A 6,988-nucleotide genomic window follows, 5' to 3' on the forward strand; every position below is an offset into this window, starting at 1 on the left:
GTTGTTGAGACCAGCTTAGTAGGCTACCATGTGGCCAATTTCCATAAACATTCCATGTATGTTTATATGGAATGTTTATGTTTATATGGAATATGCTTAAAGAGAATATTTATTCTCTAATTGTTATGTACAATGCTCCTTTAATGAATATTAGATCAAGCTTGTTAACTATCTTCTCTAGCCTCACTGATTTTTTGTTTTCTTAGTCCACCACTTCCTGAGTGAGATATGTTCAAATCTCCTACTCTGACAGTGGTTTACCATCTTCTATCATCCTGTCAGTTTGTTCTATATTTTTGAAGCTGTTATTAAGTCATGAAAATTAAGAATTATTTTTTTAGCTTCCTGATCGACTCTTAACAGTGCATATCTGGAATTTTAAATATCTAACCTCTCTTCATCCTTTACTGGAACATTTATTTATTTATAATTTACTGTGGTTATTGACATATTTTTACTTATTGCTCCCACCTCACTAAGTGCTTTGTCTTGATTTTTGTATCTGTTTCTTTAATATACCTTTCTTGAAGTTATTATACTCTCTTTCTCTACTTTTAATGGTTATCTTAGCTATTTTTATATTTATTCTTACTTTAATGAAGACTGCAACTAATCAATTTCTGTATCTTCCTCTTGAACAATGCAAAGATCTGAGAGCACTTTAACCCTAAATGCCCCTGCCCAACCTAGATGCTTTTATTTTATTTTTTTATACATTTTTTAAAAATATATTTTATTGATTTTTTTACAGAGAGGAAGGGAGAGAGATAGAGAGGCAGAAACATCGATGAGAGAGAAACATCAATCAGCCACCTCCTGCACATCCCCCACTGGGGATTGCCCACAACCCAGGTACATGCCCTTGACCGGAATCGAACCTGGGACCCTTCAGTCTGCAGGCCGATGCTCTATCCACTGAGCCAAACCGGTTTCAGCAACCTAGATGCTTTTATTGTCCGTTCCTTTAGTTCTAGCCTTCCCCCACCACACATAAATTAGATATTATCATTACTATTTTAAATAGTTACTATTTGTTAGTATTCGTCTATGTATTCACCAGAATCTATTCACTATTTGTGCGTGTATGTCAAATGGCCAATCTAAGATCATTTACCTTCTGCTTGAAATAAATATGTGAGAATTTCCTTTAGTGAGGATGTGTTGGTTGTAAATACTTTCCATTTTTATTAGAAAATATCTTTGTTTTGCCCTCATTATTGAAAAATGGTTGCACTGGACATGGAATTCTGACCCATAGTCACTTTATTTCATCACCTTGAAGATATTGCTATATCCCTCATTCTCCTGGCCCCCATTTTTACTGTTGCGAAGTTGGCCATAAATTTAGTTACCCTCATTCTTTTGTAGGTGATATTTTTCCTTAGCAATTTTCACAATCTTCTCTTTTTTCTTTGATGTTTAGTTTCCTATAATATTCTTAGATGTGAATTTCTTTTTATTTGTCTCTTTGGCATTCACTGGGCTTCCAGAAAGATTCATGGTTTCCACAGTTCTAGGAACATTGCAGCCAATGTCTCTTTGAATATTACCTCTTCCTTGCTCTTCTATTTTATTCTAGAACTCTAATTAGGCACACTTAAATTTTCTCCCTTCTTTATGTTTCTTAACCTTTCACATTTTCCATGTCTTTATCTTTCTGGTCTATAGATAATTCTTTTTCATCTCTAGCTTCCAGTTTACTCATTTTTATCTCAGCCATGTCTCATTAGCTACTTAATCTATCCACCGAGCTTTAAGATTCAACACATTTTTTATTTCTAGAAATTCTTTTTGGTTCTTTTCCTAGTTTGATTAGTTATTTATAGTCTCTTATTCTCTGCTCACTTTTTTTCTTACATTTTTTCTTTGTTGATTTTTAGAGAGGAAGTGAGACGGGGAGGAAGAGAGAGGGACAGAGGGAGAGGGAGAGAGAGAGAGAGAGAGAGAGAGAGAAACAGTTGCCTCCTGTATGTGACCCAACAGGAGATTGAACCCACAACCGGGGTACATGCCCTGACCAGGAATCAAACCCACCACCTTTTGGTGTATGGGACAATGCTCCCAACAGGAGTGGCCAGGGCTCTACTCACTTTTTGAGCTTCTTTTATGTTTCTCTAAACCTATTAAACTTAGTTCTATTCTGTCTCTAAAAATTTCAACATCTGAAGCCTTTGTGGGTCTCTTTCTGCCGATTCTCACTCAATGTGCTTTATTTCCACGTGTGTTTTGTGATTTTAACCAGGAGTTGTAATTTTCCTTGAATTTTCAATGGAGGCAAGTCTTTGCATGCTAAGATGAGGTTGAATAAGCCCTACAGAGAAGATTTACATCTGATCCAACCAGTTACCTGAGCAGAACCATCTGGGATCACTTTAAATTTTCTACTTGAGTTTTTTGAATTATGCAGCATGTGAATTTGGACTGCAAACCCAGCTGAGCACTGGCTGTGGTTGTGAATTCTGAGGGGATATTTATTATTTTCCTTACCATCCAGCAAGAACCAGGTCAGTTTATTTGCTGTCACCTTCTATGGGAGGATTTATTTCTCATTTGCCTACACAGAGTTCTGCAATGTACCTCTTGAGGGCCCAGCTTTATGCAAAAGAATCCCTCAGCCCTATCTCCTGTCCCTATGCCCTGTGAAGCCATCAAAGTGAAAGCTCAAGATTCGAAAGACTCTCTCAGGGCACAGACCAGCTTTGGTCCTTTCTTACCAACCTGTGCTCCTACTTTCACTTTATTTTGAGTTCTTTAAATTACTTTCTTTTGTGCCAGCTTGGTGATATATTTAAGAAAAAATGTTGTTTAATTAAAATTGCTGTTATTAAAATTGTTGCTTCGATTGGAAAGATTGTTCAGGGTATGTAATACATTGTACTGTTAGAAATGAAACATCTTTTTCAAGGCTGGGGTTGAGAAAAAGGTAATGCAACCTAGACACGTGCAATTCTTTGTCAATTGTTCTCGTTCCAACATCATTTGTCCTCAAATGCTCTCTACTTAAAGGGTGTATGCTGTTTTGGAGAAAGAAACATGGCAATAAATCTTTAATTGCTGTAGATAAAATGTCAACATATAGCTTAATGTAGTAGATAAGGGACTGGAGGGAAAACTCTTATTAATCACAGAGCAGGGATTGTGTCTCCTCATATTCAGAGCTGTGACAAGGAAGTAAACCAGCTGTAAGCACAAAACCAACCTCTATCAGTGTTGTCACAACTAATAGGGTGTACGGTATCAGTCCAAAGTTTAGGCCTCATGGAAAGAGGGACAATTTGTGGGCGGGAAAGGTTATGTAGAGACAGATGCGTCTCTAGAGTTTCAGCTCTCAACAATGGTGAAAATGGTTGAATTACTTCATTCATCTTTAGGAAGCAACAGTGGAGATTTTGACACCTGCCTATGAGATTTACTTCCAATTCCTGTTGAGATCCAGCATAAGGTTCAAGACAGGGAACTGGGATGCCAAAATTACTTCAAGGACATAGGTCACAAATTCAATTGCTGTAATTCATTGTTCTGAATCCTGCATCCTATTCAGAATCTCCATTCAAATCCGGTGAGGAGCCAATGAGTTGGGCAACTGAACTCCTTGCTTAAATGTTCTCTCTTGACCTATCTTCACCCGTGTTTTGGGTTTCACTGGAGGAAAAGGCAGGACAAATGCAGGAAAAGGTTGGCAACTGGGATATTCTCTTTTCTGGGCAGGTCCAAGTCTCATTGACCACCAACTCTGGCTGGCCCTTAAGCTCCCTATCACTTGACAGATGAAGAGCCTGGTGATGAATAATGTACAGAGGTGTGTAAGGTAAACTGGGGAGCAGAGGGAGGCAGAAAAGCAAGTTTTAAGGAGTACTTGGCTTTTCTAGACAGAGAAGAGTGGGTGGAGGAAGGTTAAAGGCTAAAACATTCCACTGAAATGAGGCCTGTTAAGAAGGGATGGAAACCCCTGATGGTTTGACCTCTTCACCACGTTCTTTCTGCGCTTGGTAGGTGCTGCTCAAAAGTCAGTCAAGCTGGACATCTCTCCTTCCCAGGTTCCAGGAACCCCAACTGAGTGACAGCGCTTCCTGAGAATGAGGGTTGAAGGACGGTTTTTGGTGGTGGACAAACTAAGAATTTACAGGCACTCTCCTATTCCTAAATACCCAAAGTAGGCCACCACCTAGGCTGGTAGTCATTGCCTAGAGTTTCTGTTATTTTCATCTCTGGTTTAATCTGGTTGGGAGCATGTGGCATCAGACTATTAGCCACTGTGAGACACAGATCTCAATGAATTCTACCTGGATCTTGCCTCAGACCCTGGTTACATAAGCCAAGAATTGAATTTCTCAGCCCTCAACAGATTCACACACACACACACACACACACACACACACACACACACACGGTGTGCTTTCATTTCTCCATGAAGCAGAGGGAAGAGGAGACATACGGTGATGAGAACAGTGAGACCTGGTTTTTAAGGCAGTAGACGTGGCCTCTAGTTCCTGCTTTGAAACTCACTGATTATAAATTATAAACATGGATGGGTCACCTAAACTTGCTGTATCGTTTGGGTTTAAATCCTACTTCTCTCTTCTCTAGAGCAAAGGTCTTCCAGGGAAGATGAGTTACATGATCCCCTGGGTATAGGAGGACAGTATCAAAGGGTTCCTTTTTGATATTTTACCTTTTAAAAATTAAGCTTTAATATGTTTAATATATAGCACCATCACTTTGTCCTCATATCAGACAGTCAACATGTGAGGGATGTTGGACGAGGTACCTGAATATGAAGAAGGTAGTGTCAGGGAAATCAGTAAATATTTCAAAAGTATCAAGAACATCATTTGACATACAGATTTACATTCATTAATGTTGATGATGAATTGGGCTCCCTCCTCTCTGGTTTCTGGGTGCGTTGCCTGAGAACCACCGCTGCCAAGTCACAGCAGGTTGGCAGCTCCTGCGTTGAGCGTCTGCTCCCTGGTGGTCAGTGCACTTCATAGCAACCGGTTGGATGGGCAGAGGGATACTTAGCATATTAGCCTTTTATATATATACTAGAGCAGTGATGGCGAACCTATGACACGTGTGTCAGAGGTGACACGCGAACTCATTTTTTTGGTTGATTTTTCTTTGTTAAATGGCATTTAAATATATAAAATAAATATCAAAAGTATAAGTCTTTGTTTTACTATGGTTGCAAATACCAAAAAAGTTCTATATGTGACACAGCACCAGAGTTAAGTTAGGGTTTTTCAAAATGCTGACATGCCAAGCTCAAAAGCTTCGCCATCACTGTACTAGAGGCTTTTGTCAATAGGGTTTTACAATAAAAAACATTTAATGACCACTTCTTGGTTATAGGACGTATGGGTGATACAAAGCAGCACCACACCACTGCCATGTAGTTCAGAGTAAACTCTGCTGAAAGCGGAGGTGGACACCTGAAACATCAGTTTCAACAATGGCGACACATTTAATGACATAGGACAACACAGCAAATACAACAGAGAGAGGCACCTATGTCATACAGCATGTCTGTTCCAGGTCAGAGACCAAAGGCAAAAGAGAAAAGCTGTCAGCATACACATCTTTCTAGAGTTGGGGCCCCAGGCGAGAGTTGTTTAATGCATTCCTGGGCTGCTTATGGAATGCCCTTTCTGTTGCTCTGGAGAGAGAAGCTGACATGCCCAGGATAAGGCATGTGGGGCTTCTGCTCATTGGTAAGAAGAAAAGATCATTGCATCATCACCGTCCTTCCCTGGACACCTTCCCCTGGGGTAAGGAAAGCTTCTTTTGAAAACAGTCAGCCTTTCCCAACTGACCTGTTCAGCGGTGAAGTGACATTCTCACCTGCTCCCAGGACACCTACCCCCATGCCACAGAGCCTCTCATCTTACCTCCCTTGCTAGGCTCTCCCACAAGACACTTCCCTAGAGGAGCAAAATCAGAATGTCCCAAGGGTGAGAGGGTAGGGGTCATTTCATTTCCCACTAGAGTCATTGTAGTGGTTGCCAAACTGACAGCCACAGGAGTCATGGATGGGAAAGGACCCTGAGCCTCTAGTGTATTTCACTGGTCTCTATGGTTGAGGTTGGGGCTTAAAGAGTCATCATTGTCTGCTGGGGTTTGGATGGGAGCCAAGCAAATACCTGGGAGCTTGGGAGAACTCTGCAGCTGCCTTTGCCTGGAGATGCAGGTGGGAGTCTACACCTTCCTTCATCCGGCCCCTAGGCTCTGTTCACCATGCCAGCAGACGCTGTGTGCGGGCCAGCAGGCTGGCAGCCTAGGGCTCAAGGAGGTGGGAGCAGGTGGGAAAGACAAGTGCCAAAAGCCCAGAGGACAGAGACATGAGCTGGGCTACTGGGAATGGAGGCCTGGAGCCAGACAGATTTGGCTTGAATAACCGGCTGTGCCCTACACTTTCTAGGGCAGGCTGAGTCTGTGGACACTCACTTCTCATGGCTTTGCACACGATTCCCCCACAGCTGTCCTGTTCTGGAGGAGTCAGGGTTTCTGAGATGCAATAAAACTTCCTGAGGCTGAAAGGACTCCTCGAAGTTGGAAAATGCAGGAGCATGGTAAGATAACAGCTGAGTTCAGACCACAAAGGCAAACACTGCTTCAGTGACTTAACCCTGACCATGTGACCTTGGAGGGAGAGTCCTCAGCCCCAGAGCCACCGTGGAGCCACTTTAGGGTTCTGAGGGTGCTCTGTATAAGCTGGGCTGGTCTCTCAAAGGCCTTTCTGGGGATCTCATGTTGCAGGTGCTAAATGAGGGCATCCCATGGTGAGAGGCTTTCCCAAACTTTGGGTCACAATCCATTAGGGACTGTGAAATCAACTTGGTGGATCCCCCAAAAGAAAGACAAAAAGATAAAAGGAAGGGAGAGAGGGTGAGAAGAGAAAAATGATAGAAAATGATGTAAGCATAGATAAACTAGGTCATAATAAAACTTATTTCTTACTATGGGTTGCAGTTAAAATTTTGAAAAACAT

Source organism: Myotis davidii, unplaced genomic scaffold (genome assembly GCF_000327345.1).
Source record: "Myotis davidii unplaced genomic scaffold, ASM32734v1 scaffold290, whole genome shotgun sequence".
NCBI classification, from domain to species: Eukaryota; Metazoa; Chordata; class Mammalia; order Chiroptera; family Vespertilionidae; genus Myotis; species Myotis davidii.